General features: G+C 41.4%; 1 long non-coding RNA gene across 16 annotated transcripts in view; it reads left to right on the plus strand.

Annotated features, from left to right (window-relative positions):
* The window catches only part of LOC147651284 (uncharacterized), a 178,642-nt gene that overhangs the window by 39,787 nt on the left and 121,086 nt on the right, over window positions 1–17,769 (plus strand). The window lies entirely within an intron of this gene.

A 17,769-nucleotide genomic window follows, 5' to 3' on the forward strand; every position in this document is an offset into this window, starting at 1 on the left:
TGTCTGAATAAGTGTCTGTGATATATACATGAGGCTTATTCTGCTTGTACCTGTGGAAAATCAGTGAATTCTTTTATTATTATAAGGCTGATACCAGGCAATTATTGGTACTATTTAAATGGTTAACAAAATCCTGTGTAATTCCCAAAAGAGAGAGGTGAAAGAACTGTTCAAATATATTATGAAGCATTTATGGTGTTGGGTCAGAGAGGGAAGCCCCAGGAGACCACAGCTGTCTGCAGCAAATGGGGGCTGGAATCCAACCCGTGCACAGAAGAGAGCAGTGCACACCTGGAGCATGGTGTGAGCCAGGGCAAGGGCTGCCCACTGCTCACCAAATCCAGAGGTACGGAGAGGATCAAGCATGGGGTCAATCTCTTCATCCAAATCATGCCCCAGTAGCCAAGATAACAAGGTTGTGAACTTGGTTAGTCCTGTCTTCAGGGGACCCAATGAAACACTAAATTTTTTGCTTTCAGGAAAGAACTGGGCAGAAGTCCATGTGCTCATAGCCTGACTTTCACCTTTGTGTATCCTTGCCACCCCCTTCCATGGATAGTGTCATGCCACATGAAAAGTTTGTGTTTCCAGAGTATAGGACATTCTCTTATTCATTCTAGCTCCCAGTGGGAATCATTACTCTGGCTCCTTGCCTCTATCTGTTTTGTTTATTGTTTTGACAAGAACACAATGTGTTCCCAGAGTGGCTATCCCAGTATGCCCTGTGAACTTGGGGAAGGAAGAGATCACCAGCCTTATCCTCATCTTTCTTCCCAAAGCTCCCAGCCATGATAACCTCTACCTTTGGGAGACCAGCCTCACACAGCAGTGCTCAAGGCAGTGTGTGTCCAGTCTGACATATGCTGCAAGTTTCATGTGTTGTACTAGCAGGAAAAGTTCAATGACAGATTACATCCAGGCTTTATACAGATTTTTTAACACAGTCATTGAGGCCTTGTTGGTAGCCCAAAAAGGACTCTTCCAGACCCCAAGGGTGACTCTGTGTGTAGCAATGTGTGGGCTTGGAACAAAGCCTCTGAGTGAGGTTTTTCACTTCTGTTTCCCATTGCAATTGCTGTAGTTGGTACAAAGGCAGAGCACGTGTGTCTACTCTTTTAGTATCTGGTGACTGCACTGGACACCAGCAATTTCTAAATCAGGGAAGTCTCAGTTTGATTTGGGACTCTCAGTCCCAGGGGCTGAAGCTACACCTCCCACTTGACAGCCTGGGGAGCCCTGCTGAGCCTGCACCCTGTAATCAGCTTGAGTGCTGGTCCTGTGGTGGAGGTCGGGCTTTTGGCTGCACTACTTTAGCCAGCACGTTGTCAAAAATATCTCACATCTCAGTAGAGTTAGATGGCACTGGGAACATTTGTGTGAATTGAAACATTTTCAAAATAATTTAGCAATTTTAATAATAAATTAGCCTTTAATTGCTACTCACTCTAAACCTTCCCACAGGGTACACCAGGTGCACCCCTATTCTAAGATGAGCCCAGCTGTGTTGTGGATTGGTGACTTTTATCCCCATTTCACAAGCTGTGTTGTGATGCTGCTGCTGCTCAGTGTGAAGAAGGCTGCTTGCTCTGCTCTGATTTATGCACAGTGTAGTTCTGGTTTTAATAGGATTAAGCAAGAGAGAAGTAAAGGCAGAATGTGGCCATGCATTGTATTTACTGTGCATGTATCTTTATTGTAGTGTTTTAGTATTTCAGTCAAAGATCATAAAGTGTTTTACAAAGCTGGTAAAATCATGAGCTGTACATTATGGGTGGTAAAATTGACTCCAGTTAAGAGAATTTTCCAGTGTCACACTGAGTCAAGAGCAGAAAAAGACTCAAACTTATTTTAACTCTCCAGTCCCTCCTTTAATTGTTATATTATTTATTATAATTAATAGGGTTTTCTTAATACTATATTAGCATAAAGCAATCCAAACCACTCTCAGAAATTATTTTTTAAAGCAGATGAAACTGTTAAACTCATAGCATGAGCATGCAGGAAATTAAAGCATGTAAGAGGTTTATGAATTTAACAGATGGCAATCTTAGCTCTTGGTACATATGATGCTTGGAGTTTTTGAGGACATTTACTTGAGAGGAATTCATTACACTACTGGTGTGGAGAATTCTTAAGAAAATCTTGGTTTAGCCTCTAGATGGCTCACCTGGAGCTGCCATTGCAAAAATGTTATCCAAAAAGGAATTCCTACACTATATTCTCATGATATATTGGCTTGCTTTTCCAGCAGCAGTGGAGAGTCAATCATGTGAATATATTATATCTGTGTAAAAACATTCTGCTAAAATGTTTTGTCTTTTGTAAGAATAATAACAGTTGGATTAGGGACAAGGCAGATTTATGAGTAAAGTAACTTTCTATTAGTCATTATCATGAGTCACATCTAAAATATCTATGGGAAGGGCTGTCTTTCTGGCTATAATAAACATTTTCCAGGTGCAGTCCTTGCTGTGGGGTAGGTGATGTGTTATGCAGCAATCACATTGTTGTCTGTCTATTGTATTTGTGCCCCATGAATAAGAAATGGCATTTTTCTAGGGGCAGTAGGATACAGATTACTGTATGTCATCCTAAAACCCCAGAGTATATAAAATAATAATGGCTAATCTGTGTTTAATCTAGCAGCAATAAAAAAAACCAAAACAAATTAACTTGGGGAAGGAGCTAGCAAGTTTTACTTCTCCAGCTAAGCAATATAGATCATAAAGACTTGTAAAAGTCCAGATTAAAGTACATGTTTCTTATTCTGTCCATAAAAATTCACAAAGAAATGGAAAGGATGGTGGCTGAGATCACAGTGAAACCCACCTGGCTTTCATGGGCAGAATTCAGAAAGGGCTGCTTGCACATTGAAGCTCACAGGTTTTGTGTGGTGAGAACTGCAGTGTTCAGGGGAGTCCCGTCCCAGCCTGCAGATACTGCAAATGGTATTTAGAGTGCTCAGGGGAAAATAACCACACACCCAACTCAGAAGTTACTGTGCTCTTCTGGGCTCCAGTGTACCTTACTGGTGTGTCAAGTGACTTCCCCAATATTTTTATTCCATATGCTAAGCATTTGGGGATTTTTTTCCCAAAGGTTTCTTCGGGATGGGATAAAAATCAGCAGGAAAACCACTTACATCACACCATTCTTCAGCCTGCAGTGGAGACTGGATTTATCTTTCATCTGCAGCACAGGAGCAGCCCCTGTTTCTCAGCGGTGCCCCGGCCGCTCCTGCTTGCGCATTCCAGCTTTGTTCTGCAGGAGGAACTCCCCTTGACGTGGATATGTATTCCACACACCAGGCGAGTGCAGAGCTGCTGATCGCAGCCCCTGCGCTGCAGCCTGGGGAGGAGAGCATTGCTCCACATCCCTCCTTGCATTTTAATCGTCCCGAGAAAGTTGAAATCTCCATTTTCTGAAATGGAGAGAGAAAAGAAAGGGAAAAAAAAAAGGTATCAGGTAATGAAGTGAGGATTAAACTAATTCTAATTTTTCTCTTTTGCTATTTTGCTCTTTAGTCACACCACTGTCTGTGTGGTAGATTAAGAGTGTAATCTGTGTATCAGGAGTGTAATCCCAGATTGCAGAGATAAAACTGGGGGATTCAACAGACACTTTTCATGAATAACTGGGACATACAAAGATCATGACATGTGCCCAGACTTATAAGGAACAGGATTGAAATGTCTTGCAATGTCTCCTGCTTCTTGATTTTTGGGGAAAATCTTCCTAATATATAGTCAAAACTGGAAAAAAAACATGAAACAATATTCTTCATTAAGACCTTGCTCCATCTCAGACAAGCTCCTTACTTATTGTAAGGTAGTAATAGATTACCTCAAATATTACATCTTGAAAAGATGTTAAAAATAGGTTGTGGCTGAATAGCTATTATGTACTTTGATAAATGTGTGTCCTTAGAAGCAACACAAGTTTCTCAGGTGTGTGCCTGTGTTGTGTCTCTGAGTCATAAGACTTTTTCCACATATGCAGAAATCTCACTGCATTTCCTCAGATCCTGGACAGCCAAGCTCCTTTACTCCTTGGCATTCCCTTCAAAAACTATCTCTCTTACTACACAAAAGGATATTACATGCATTGTCCCCCTGCCCATGTCACTCCCCAGTTCATTATATGAAAGATGTTAAGATTTTTGTGTCTCCCAGTTGAGATGTTGAGAGCCACCACACAAGTGATTCTGCTCTTGTGGATGATTTCTAGTGGGAACTCCACTGAGATGTGAATTGCAGAGCTGACTTTTGTGGTCTTTTCTGTGTGCCCAGTTCTGTAAATTAGAGTAAGACTTGAGTATGCTCCAGCTGGAAGGACAACATGTTTAGGAGAGGACATTATTAGAAGAAATCCTACCTCTTCCCCCACTCCCCCAGCAAACATCAAGCCTGAAACCAACCCAGCCCTACTGCTCTGTGAAGAATTTGTCACAGTTCAGCACAATGAGCAAGCCCAGCTCAAGAAAAGCCCAGAGTTACATTAAGGCAGAAACCAAATATGTGCTGCTGGGTGGTTGTGTGGAAAGGAGGGTCCCTTTAGGTCAAGGGCAACAGCTGAGCAGAGATGTGGCTGCCTGCACTGTCACCACTGTGCCTTTTGTATGTACATAAAACTTTGGTTTCCACGGGTTTGCAAGCACAAAAGTCCCCCGGACACCCAAAAAAATAATCAGAAATAAAAAACTCATTGAGCTGTTGATAATAAAGCCAGAGAATGGCCATTCATAGAAATATGCACTACATCACTTCTCCTGACTGTGTGGTGATTCATCACCATTTCCCTTCTCTTGCCTTTTATTCTTTCGATTATTTTTGCCCAGGGATCCCTTAAACTCTTTCCAGCTAATTGTAGGTATGTTTTTGTTTGAAATGCTAGATCTTGGAAAAAGCCTCTTTCAATAGGAGTATTTCCTATAAGTAGGTCACTGCAGTAAAGGGGTTAGATGTGCAGCCTTTGCTTACAAGATACTTTGCTTTCTAAAGCCCTTAATGCAGCTGTACAAAAAAAAAGAAAGGAAGGGGGGAAAAAAAGATACCCATTTGTTAACCTTTGTCTGGTGCTGGGTAAAGTGTCTTTCTGACCAGTGCAAGAGAGACATTAAACCAGTGATGTACAGAAGTATATTTATACTCTGAATAAATAGACTAAAAATATCCCTTCAAACAGGGTAAGCTATAATTTTAAACTGTAGCACTTCTAAAGAGCTTTCACTGATATCAGACACTCCCAGGCTCCAAGCAGTACAGCCCTGCAGTTTAATCAAATAACTGTGAAACCATTGCCACAAAATTGCAACCAAAATGTTTGTGTAATGTTATGTAGCTACGGAAACAAACTTGGGCTTCTAGAATTACCTTTTTAACCGGTTCATAGCACTGGGCCTGTTAAAGGGCTTTGGTAGAGTTATCTGTAAGGCTGTGAGATTGCTCTCCTTGCCCCAAAGACAAGTAAGCCCCATGCTCAAGAAGGGGCAGGTGTGAAGTGATATTGGGGCTGGGGCTGGTAAAACAAAGGTTCTTCTATGCATGCAACTACTGCGTTGTTTATAATGGTATTTCTCAATTATTTTATTATATGACTTTTCAGACCCACTTCATTTCAATTTTAACTGAGATGCAGGAAAACATACAATCTTTTGGTCATTATGTATTGAGCATCTCAAAAGGCATGACATTGCAGTTACTAAATTTCTTTTTTTTTTTTTCTGTAGTATGAATTGCACTTATTTACAGAGGCTTAGTTCTTCTTTCCTTACTTAGCTCCATTTAGGGTTTGTCAGGACCTTCTGGTATCTAGGACGGCTCGAGGATCAGGAGGTTCCTCCACCCTTCTCCTTCTTCTCCACCCTCTCAAATTTTTGGTGACAAAACACCAAAACTATTTGTGCAGTCTGCACTGTCTTGCTTTACAGTCTCCCTAAAACAGGAAAGTTTAGTACAGACTATTCATTTTCTCCATGAAAAAAAAATTGAATATTAGATGGGATATTAGTTTTCTTGTGGGGATAGCACAGGGCTATATTTTGGATGAAAGCCACTTTTTATATACCAATAAGCAGTTACCAAAAGCTAAATATCCTATAGTCCAGTCATGCTGGAGATGAGTTTCAATATTTTCTTCTATTTCTTTCTCTTTTCTTAATCCAACACAAAATGTCTTTAGTATCTATTGAGATCTTTCCACATGCATGGGGAAGGTAGGGTAAAAACTTGCATCTTGGTGAGAGAATTTTGCAATTTCTTTCTAAATCCATTTTTCTCATTTCTGCCAGCAAGAGTCAACCACAGTTTATATTTCAATCTGGAAGAAACTAAACATTTGTCCTGCTCAGTTAGAGAAGCTGCAGATGCACACTGCTCTGGACCCAATGGCAGAGCTCCCAATGCAGTGCTGATACAAAAGTCCAGCAGTGCTGATAGAGACCTATGGATGCTGAATGTGAGAAAGCAGGCAGGGAGCACTGTGTGAAACCAAATCACTTAACTTGCTCAGACTGGCCTGAGAAAGTATGGCCTGGGAAATCACAAGGAGAAATCCAAACAGTCCTTAGAGAAGGAAAACAACCTTTGCAGGTGTTGTTTGGATCCTTGTTGTTTACTTGCAAGAACAGTCCGGGGCGGTGTTCCCAATTTTCCAATGATGGTGATGTATTGGTTTAATGACCAATGAGAGTTTTACTTCCCAGACCTTCTTGGAACTGTCTATAAAAGGTGGTCTGGAAGAATAAAACTTGGTCTCTTTTGCAACCAAACTAGAGAGTCTGTCATACTTTTCCGTTCCTAATATAGTGCAACAGAGGCTCATCAGTTTCAGCATGCTTTGATTATGAAAGTGCTCTAATATGAATGTTTCCACATCTGAAGCGAAGGAGGCAAATACAACAAGTGGGACATGATCCAGAAAAAGTGTGTGAGAAAAGAATTGTGTTTGTGGCCTTTGCAAACTCATATTGACCAGTCATGAAATTACAGCTCCTAAAATGTGTAAGCCTGCTAATTTCACATGGAAAACTCCAAGATTTAGATACTAATGTGACTATTTTGCAAAGTTGAATTTAAGCATTAATGCCAAACCAAAACATTCAATTTCTGAATCAGGTTCACAAAAAGTATGTAGTGGGTTTGGTTTTTCTTTATCTTTTTTTAAACAGAAATATTTTGGAAGTGTCTTGTGATTATGGATTTGAAAATTCAGATTTTTAAGCTTTCTCTGCAGACAGAACCAGGAGCTTCCCTTTTTGAATGTCTAATCTGTGATTCTCATAATAAAGCCAGGATTTTAGACATTGAAGAGAATGTGAAATACTATTAGGTTTATGATAACATCACAAGAGCTGCCAGTGCTACTTAAACCTGCATTTAGTTAGCTTTCCTGTGAACACAAATTAAGGGATATTCCTAAAGTGTTCCTGGAAAACAGAACTGTGCCAGGAGAATGATGTGCTATTTACAGTGGTAATATTCAGACTGGTTGCTAATTGCAAAATTGGTTGTTAGTCTTAATAAGTAAAGTACTTAGGGCTTCGATTTTTTTTAAGATTTGAACACCCAAATTGCCACTGATTTTAGACACAGTTTTGATGATTGGTGCTTTTAAAAACCATGCTCAAATTAGATTTTTTTTATGTCAAGAACATCAGAATAACTGTACTGGACCAGACAAAAAGTCTCTCTAGCCCGTTTTCTATTTCTGACAATGGTCAACAGCCACACTAAGAGCAAGGTAGGCATACTTCATTGATGCATTCTGCAGGTCTCCTGGAAGAGATCAGGATTTTGTGAGCCACAGCAAAAACAATGAATGATACACATGTACTGATTCTCATACTGGAATCCATGTGAACTTCACTTATGTTGTATTGCCCATTGTGTGAAGAACCTGCGTTGGTGTTCTGAGAAGGCATGGCATGGTTCATGGATTCCTCTAACTCTCACAGAGCATTATAATGAAGATTATTTAGGCAGATACTAATTTTTCACACACAGGTCCCTTTGGACCAGAAGATTATTAGAGTTGTGACATCTTCTGCATGGTTTTTAAAATCACATCAGTATCTTCAGTAGCCACATTCATCTCCCTTCCCACGTCTACTCTCTCTTATATTGACATCCAGAAATGCTTATTAGATGCAAGCACAGCATTTATCAAGAAAGAAGGAAATTATCTATCAAATCCTGTAAGAGAGAAGCAAATGCAATCCTTTCTTCAACTTCCCCAGCCCATGTATTCTGGAGACAGATACCTTAAAGTAAAATTAGGGCATCTCTTTCTTACGAAAGACTAAGTTGGTGGTGCTGTCATCTGCTTTAAAAATAAGAAAAACTCAAATTGGAGACAAGTAGCAGCTACCTCTCCCTAGAAGAAGACTCTCTCACTAGAGAAGTCTGAATATTGTTTGCCAGCTTTGTAGCTTCTGACAAACTTCTTTAACAGTATTCCTGATGAATATCCACCATAAACCCAGCCTTTTGGCCATGTTCACCAAACTCCTACCAAGATATGAAAATGTGTGCCTTGGTGTCAGTGATTCAGCTCAAGAGACTGGAACAGGGAAATCTTCTTATTCTTTTCTGGATGAGCTACAACACCAGGCAGTATTATACATCAGCTGTGAGGACTTGTAGTAAACCTGGACTTCATAGTTTATTAAAGGCTGACAAAGAAAATGCCTGAAGTGCTGTTTATTTGCCATAAATTATTTCAAGCATTATTACTAGTGCTTTAGTATTAATGTTCCTTGTGATATTTGATATGAATATTATGTTCTAGTTGCTTGAATAGAAGCAATGTACTCAAAAATTTTAGAACCCTTACAAATGTAGTTTTTATTTAAGGAATCTATTTAATTGATTAAATTGTTTGCTATAAATATTTTTATATACAACTTAGATGTCTGTAATTGGCTGACAAAGAATCAAAGTCTGCTACTGAAATTAATTTTTTGTTATGTAACCGCCTGCAACAATTTTTTTTATAGCACTTATTCCTCCTCATCAGGCCTTTGAAAATGATACAAAATACATGGGGAGAAATTCCCAGTTCTAGTGATTTCACAGGAAAAACAAGTATATAACACCAGAGGAGCAATGATTTATTTATTAAAAACAAAACTTTCCATTCCTGCGATTTTTCAGTGAAAGAGAAGAAAGCAAATTATATTCTTAGGGAAAAAAAAAGAAAACTGATGTATATTAACCACTTTTTTCTTTCAATATTGATGTCTGCCTTAGGCACAGATCCTCTAAACACTTGCTGAGATTTTAACTTCAAGCATAAAACCAGTCACAAAATCTCTTTAATGGGATTATTCTCATGCTTACAGTTAGGAACACAAATATGTTTCCAGGCCCATGCGTCTTCTGAAAAAGGGAATTCCAGGCCTTCAATCAAGACTATATTTCCTCTTCTATGGCTGAGGCAATTAGTGCTAGCTGGCTGTTTTAGGGAAACTGTCTATAGAGTTATTTCTAACATCATTCAAATTGTAGGTCTTATTTTGCTTGTTTTCTGGCCCTTCATGAATATTACCATATGAGAAGAGTGTTGCCCACAAATGTCGGTTATAAAATAGCACAGCTATAAAAATTAGCTTTGCTTGTCTATAGCTGTGTGCTACACAAAAAGCACATACATTTCATTAGTGCCCAAGGAATCAGTAACTTAGGCATTGTCCTAAAGCAACTCAAAACACCATTTTTCAGGTTGTGCCAATCAGTGGGTTAATGGCTGGAGAGCTGTAAAACAGCACAAAATGCCATTTTCCATTAAGAAATACTTAGGAAGTCCCTTGGTTATTGCTGCTTTGAGGCTACTCACGGAAGTGTGTGAACACAGGGTAATTAAAGAGAGAAGGAATTGAAAAGAGAGTCTTTAGCTCTCACTTGAGAACCAGCACTCAGTTGGGAAGTTGCTCTATATTGGCATTTCAATCTAGAGACCCCCAAAGCCAAGGTTTAAGACCCACATGCTGCCATCATGCAGGATGAAGTTCTTAGAAGAACATTTCAGCAGTTCCTGATAATGTGTCTTCCAAAACAATTTCTGCTTCTGAAATACAAAAAGAGATACCTAGAAGCTGATGTTTTACACTCACTTGCAAAAATTGGCTGATATACAGTGATAAGAGGACACCAATGTGGTCTAAGGAATATTTTTGTCAGTCACAGCTTGTTTCAATAAATCAATATCAAAAAAGGGAAAGCTGAAGTTGCCACTGATTTTTAGTGGAGAGCATTGTCTCGTAAACCTGCACTTGAAAGGCAATGTAACACAAATTTTCCTGGTCTCTTTGCCTATGTTTCTTCCCTGTGGCTGTGCAAGGCAGGTCCTTGCCTGGCATCCTGCCTCCCAATCCCATCAGGGCTGCCTGCACTCCCACACTCTGTGGGGATCCCAGCAGTCAGGCATGGAGTCTGCTCTCAATGAGGAGGAAGGAACCTGAAGCACTCTTTGGTGATGGTTTCTGCATATTTTGATGAAACCTCTTATTTTTTTTTCTTTACCTTTTTCTTATATGGTTGTTTTAAACTCATTAGAAAATTGTGTTCCCTGGGGAAGAAATTCTACAGGCTTGAGAGAGTTTTCATTCTATTACAGAGAAAATAGAAGAAATTTCTTATCTCTTAGAAATCTGAAGTATTCAAAGGTCTTAAATATTTTACTTTGAGCCATAGCAATATCAATGATAAGTTATATTTGTCAGATCATTGATTAAATATGTATGAATAGCAGCTGGATCATTTTTTGCCATTTGTCACATAACATTTGGGGTTTGATTATGCATAACTTACTTTCTCTGGAAAGAAAAAATTCTTTAAGATCTACAACTGGGCAAACTCCATTATTTTAGAATTTGGATAAGTGTATGTATATTGTTATAGTGGGTTGGCCATGTCTGGATGTCAGACACCCACCAAAGCTACTCTTATCACTGTCTTTCTCATCTGGACAGAGAGAGAAAATATGACAAAGGTTCATGAGTTGATAACCAGAAGAGATCACTCACCAAATACTATCAAGGGTAAAACAGACCAAAATTTGGGATATTAACTGGATTTATTATTAACAAAATCAGGGCAGGATAATGAGTAGTAAAATAAATCTTAAAACCACCTCCCCCCACCCTTAGCTCCTTCCCAAGCTCTGCATCCTCCCCTAGTGGCACAGGGAGACAGGGAATGGGGGTTATGGTCTGTTCATTGCCTGTTGCTCCTGCTGCTGCTCAGGGAGAAGAGTCCCTGCTCCAGGATGGGGTGCCTCTCACAGGAGACAGTTCTCCATGAACTTTTCCAGTAGAAGTCCATTCCATGGGCAACAATTCTCCACAAATTGCTCCAAAGTGGGTCACTCTTCCACAGGGTCCAGGCCTTTGGGTACAGCCTCCTCCAGCCTAGGTCCCCCCCAGGAATTCCTACCAGGATACCTGCTCCAGTGTGGGCTCTCTCTCATGGCCCTGCAGGTCCCTGCTGGGAGCCTACATAAGCCTTTCCTGGGTTCACAGCCTCCTCTCAGTCATGCCCCTGCTCCACCATGGGGCTTCTCCAGGAGCTGCAGGTGGATGTCTGTAGCCCTGTGCCCTCCATGGGCTGCAGTGGCACAGATGCCTCACCACAGGCTGCACCCCAGGCTGCAGGGGAACCTCAGCTCCAGAGCCTAGAACAGCTCCTGTCCCTCCTTCTGCACTGACCTCGAGGCTTGCAGAGTTGTCTCTCTCACATATTATCTCTCTGCTGTCTGTCTCCAGTTACATCTAATGTGTCATCACAGAGGTGTTGCCATCATTCCCGTCTGACTCGGCTTTGGCCAACGGCAGGTCCATCCTGGAGCTGGCTGACACTGGCTCTGCTGGACATGGGGGAAGCTTCCAGCAGCTTCTCACAGAAGCTGCCCCTGTAGCCCCCTGCTGCAAAAACCTGGCCATGCAAACCCAGTACAATTGTATCTCTCAGTGGGACTGGACACTGCATACAGAGCAGTATTTTATGGTCTGTGATGGGAATGGTCGGTTTGAGAAAGGAAAGAGAACCTCAGACTGACAGGGTATTTCCCTGTCTTCTTCATGAAGGTTTCTATTGAAGCACTACATTTCTTTCTTTTTTGTATTTCTTCTAAATGGTTCTCCAAATCAAAAGTTTCATTACTCTGATATATGACGTTTGCTACCTGAAGAGGGTTTTTCCTCTTCCAGTCTGCATTTTATGTGGTTGTTTTTTACTAGAGACCTACACAATGACTTAATCAATACAAAGTACCCTCTAGGCAATGAAGGACCACAAGAAAGTGCAGCATCATTAAGCTGAATTACAGACAAGAACTTAAGGAGACAAATAAGTATTTTGTTACTATAAAGCTTTGCTTTTTTATAGCTATGATGATTGAAAATGTTTACAAGCATGCATGGCACAGTGGTGGCAGAGGGGGAAAGCTGAGGGTAGCACTCTTGCTGAATGGCAGCAAACTTCTGCTGCTTAATGAAAAGTGGTTGGGAGCTGAAAACCAGAGCCTACCTTCTGGTGTTGTCTGGAGAGCCAGTGAGACAGAGCCAGCTCACAGTGCTCTCCTGACACACAGCTCCAACCTGGGGCCAAGGAGGCGCTCAAACACTGAGCGAGAAATGCAGCTCTCCTTTGGTGTGAAAATGTCAGGGTAAACTCACAGATGAGAAAAGGAAACATTGGTCACCAAGGAGAAGTGCACCAGTCCCCAGAGACACCTTACAGACAGATAAGTAATTTCTGCTTTAAATACACAAGTGCCTCCTTCTGTTTTCTCTATTTATTGCCAAAGATCTCTCACTTAGCTATTGAATATTAATAGCTACGATGATTTCTACTGAAGTAATTTAGAAAAGTCGTCAACCCTTCTGTAAAAAGTTGCTTGTCTGATTTCCAACATCCTCCTAATCAAGTTTTTTCTTTCCTGTTACTTAAAAAAAAAAAGAAACTATGCAGTTCATCCAAAATTCCTATGACAGATCATGCATAGATCAACCTTCCTCACCCATCTGTCCTTCTGCCAGGACTCTATATGAACACTTTCCTTATAAACTTGAGGAGCAAAACTAAAATGCCTGTTTCAGCTGATGTAGACTTTGGCACATCTCCCTTTGTGGGAGACTAGCCTTCTTCTTAGGATAGGATCACATATTTAATCTTAATGGCTTGCAGCTGGCATCATTATTTAGAACAACAAAATACTGAGTAACTTTCAAGATAATCTTAAAGCACATAGCTTTTCTGTGAACTAGAACCTTCTTTTGTCTTCAAGGCTGCATAGCTGAAGGAGAAAGTGGTCTTCATAAACAAGAAAAGTTACCTAACAACAAAAAATATTTATTCTAACACTCCTCTCTGCAAAAATATGTGGGCAATGGCATCTACCTGTACTGAGCACAAACTTGAATTCCTCATGCAGAGACCAAATACCTAATTGTAAAAGGATCAGGGATGTGTTCGTTTTGCTAACTGCTCATAAACCACTCCATCCTGTTTGTGCAAAAAGAGCAGTCCCATGTTAGGACTGTGTATCTGCATCACTTGTGAATTTATGCAAGCAGATCCTTAACAGGAATTGAATCACTAGGTAAGATTTTGGGGTGAGTTTTTAAAAACTGTTTAGCACTGGCTTAACTTTGCTTCATTTGACAGAAATTCAAGAATTCATTATTGACTTACAGGAGACCAAATTAGGCTTGTGATGAATGCTTTGGCAAACACTTTTTCTTGGTTGTCACACACATTCAAATTGTGATCCAAAACCAACTAGTAGCCTAAAGTGTGTTGAAAGTTGTGGCTATGCACATGGGGTTGGACCCTACTTCTCTATTGATTAAACTGTATCATGATTAGCTACATTTCTTTTTATTTCAGCAATTAATGGCCACACTTCCAGTTCCTTTCTTGCTCCCTTCCTGGTGAGGCAGCAATCACTGGTATGATGTCTGGGGAAACCTACAAAATCATGGATTCATTGGGGAAGGAGTGGAACTATAGGGGTTTTATGCCCTCATTAGCACTGGCTTTATAGCTTTTTTAGGGGAAAAACTCTTCAAACATTTATCTACTCCCAGCCTAGAACTAGAGCTAGTCAGGGACTGTGCAGGAGATATCTTGGTTGCAGAAGACTTTTCGTTTCCATAAAGCTGCTGCCTGCATAGCTGCCTGTGCTCTGGATGATATTGCAGGTCCAGTCTAAATTATTATAAAGCTGTGGCCATATTTGAATGCTTGTTTACATGCACAGCCATATACTTTCCAAGTTGTACTTAAATGCATTTTTTTATTATAAAGAACTTGATATAAACAACTGGAGCTGTGGTACTGCTGGTATTTAACCAACAGGAAGGAGAAGCGATCTGTGTTGGTCTCCCATGACACAAGAGGTGGCACATAAAACAAGCTGTTAAGATACAATCCTTGCTGTGAAAATGTTTGAGTGTTCTCTGACTAGAGAGTGCAGCACAAGAAGGAATTAAATGCACTTTGCATTTAAATGCAGCCGCAATTGTCATTACCTATCAGCCTCACAATTTATGTCATCTGTCTTTTTGCAGATAAAATTGTAAAAGCAAAGCGGTTTAACAACATGATCTGAAGCATCTACAATGTATTAGAGCTGTCAGCATCGCTAAATATCAGAATTAGAAGAAATAACTGAGTTTCCTTAAATTAGGAAGACAGGGAGGCCCCTAGTGTGTTCCTCTATTAAAAAATCTTTCTTTATATCTGAATTTGATTTTCTATTCTGTTTCACTTTGAAATGGATGAGGCATGGTGAGAAAGGGGATAGGACAGGTCCCATTCAAGTAGGCACTCTGCTGGTCAATGGAAATTGGAATTTGTGTCAAGGTCATGGGAAAGGTCAATGACCTAATTTGTTTTCCTGCTCTCAGCAGAGCACTTTATGTGCTCCAGAAGAGGGGAGAGAGAGGCTCAGATCTTATGGGCAATGCACTAACGCTATGAAGTGCTCAGTGTCTTCCACCAAAGCATTGTGTAGAAAGCCTTGCCTTTCCTACAGCTATGAGTATGACAAGCCCTCAGATATCCTTGCAGCCATTGCTATTAATCCCTCACGAGCTGCCAGCTGCCCACACCACTGCCTGGACATCTGTTACTGATATCCAGCAGCGTTTGTGCTCCTTCCCTCAGCAGCACCCATTGTGTATGGCCAGGATGGGTTAGTGGGGCTTACTTAGATGGGAGAAATTCCATCAAGGAGCTGGGATAAAATCAAGAAGCAGCAGACTAAAGCTATTAAACACCAATTTTGCAGTGATGATCTATTACAGATTCAGGCTCTAAATACCCCTCTTACCCAGGCATGGGCTGCCACTCAGCTCTCACAGGGAAAGAGCTGACACTGCCCTGCAATACTGCTGCAGCACCAGCCTGGGCCATGCTGTGCCAGCAGCACAGGTAACATTGGTAGGGATGTAGAACAAAATGCAGAAATTGATTTTAGTGCCACAGGCACCACGTGGCTCAAATAACCTGAATCTCACAAGAGCATAACCCATCTCATTTCTGGCATGGCAGGTAAGGGGCAGAGCTTTGCCAGATGTTGGGCTGAGGAGGGATTTTGACAAAAGCCCTGTGAGGGCTGAATCTTCCTCTAGGTACCAGCAAACTGCTTGCAAAAATCCTGCCATCTGCTTCCCTAGAATGCTGGGGAAGGAGAGAAAGGGCCAGCTTGATGCCTGGTGTAGCCTGGGACCTCTGATGAGAGAATGCTGCTCAGAGGGAGCCTTTGGGACCTACCAAAGACCCACCTCTGACTTGCCAGCATTCCCCCATCTAAATCTCCATGAGATTTCCATCTTTGCATCCATCTAAGAGGCAGAAGGCACTGGGGGGTGATGGTTGCTCCAAGCAGGCTCATCCTATGTTCAGCTGCTCTTGCTGGGTCAGACATGGACCCCCATACTTTTAACACCAATGTTTGGGTCTTCTCAAGGGAAGGTGGCAGACCTGCCAAGGTGGCAGGCTGGTGTGGAGAGAAACTCAGCCCCAATGCTGGGAGCTCCCAAGGATGCAGAGATAAGCCCTGTGGTGCAAAGACCGTCTGGCAGTGTGCTTCATATTTCTGTTTGCTCAGGCTGCTTTCAGGTGATCCCGGTTCTAATGGTTGTTGTGTCAGCACCACACTCTCACAGAGCAGTTAGCGTTAGCAGGAATCTCTGGGGTTATCTGGTCCAAGTCTCTGATGAAGAAGGGCCACTCTCAGTCACATGGACAGTAGTTGCCATTGAAAAAGGCCAGCTCCTCCTTTTTTGCACCACCCCTTCAGATACCTATAGATATGCAGGTCAACTGAGCCTCCTCTTCTCAGGTTGAACAGTCCCAGCTCTTGTATCATTGGAGAGATGCTCCAGTCCCACCTTTCCTATTACATGGTAGAGTGGTCATGCTCTGATGTGGGAACTGGCCCATGCACAGAAAGTTCCTCCCATAAGGAAGTCTGAAAAACAAAACAACTGTTTAGCACCTTACTTTCTCAGTACATTTCATATTCATATCTGCATGTGACCTGATCTAGGTAAAGTGTGTGCACTTAAACAGGATAACTCTTTAGAAACACCTCCCAATTCTTAAGCAGTTTTCTAGTGTTTAGGCTGAGGAAGAGAGGAAATATCTTGAGGATCTCCTAAAGTTCACTGGAATTTGTACAGGTGCCTCCTGTAAATCTAACCTGATGTAAACAAAAGTGGTTCAGTATCTAATTTGGTTCTTTTTCAGATTTAGGATCAGTTGTACATAGCAGCAAAAAGAAAGCTTAGTCATCCCATCTGATATTCAGGCACCAGGATTAGCCCTCACCACATTGACTTCTTACATCCCCATGCCTGAATAACATTTGAGTGAGGTAAAAAGTAAGAAAACACTGAAATCCTCCAGTATTCAGTTTGTAGGTAACATTTATGCTTGCCTCTGAGATGGGATTATTGCTTTTCTAGGATATTCTCCCAATATGAAGGAATCAAAATTTAGCATCATCCTGAGTCCATACACCCTCTGAAATGCACAAGACTGGGAAAATGGTAGATTGTCAACTGCAAAAACCCCCTTTCTGTGCTTTAGAGCAGATTCTGGAGACTTTGTGGTGTTGGTCAGCCATACTGTGATTTTCCTTCCCAGTTCAAGGACTGAACTTACCAGGAGAAAGCCAGCTGGAGCTAGGAGAGACTCACTGCTGCATGCAGAGGGAGTTGCATGTGATTGATAGCACTGAAGCTTCTAGGGTCCTGTTCTACCATCAGTCCTGGAAGCCTGTGAGTCAGCAAAGCCCCAGGAGTGCCTGCCCTGAAAGGAGGAGAGCTGGATGTCTTCAGGTCCCGTGCTGGGGAAGGTTCCCGGGCTCTGCTCACCAGGCTGGAGACCCTTGGCAGTGTTGCTCAGTAGCCATGGACAACACAGCCTGTTAGGAGTGTCCTACGGGAGGGAAGAGTGCCTTCCAGCACAGAGAGGATCACAGACCTGGGAAGAGAGGCTGGCAGTTCAAGGCATGTCTTTGGCAGTTCAGGCTAATTAGAAACATGGTGTATTGACTTTGCTGTTAGACACCCCAGCTTTTGCCATTTGAGAGACATGCTTTTCTCTAGTATCAGTATTGCTCACAGTCTGTTTCTCAAATCTGGGGTTGTTTGCCATCTGTGAGGTTATGTATTTATGTAGATAGATTAAATAGCTCTCTGACACACTGCTTCCATTTCTATTGTGCTAGTTTATAAATTTACATGGTTACAACATTCTC

This window comes from Cyanistes caeruleus, chromosome 10, assembly GCF_971803275.1.
Source record: "Cyanistes caeruleus chromosome 10, bCyaCae1.hap1.1, whole genome shotgun sequence".
NCBI lineage: Eukaryota > Metazoa > Chordata > Aves > Passeriformes > Paridae > Cyanistes > Cyanistes caeruleus.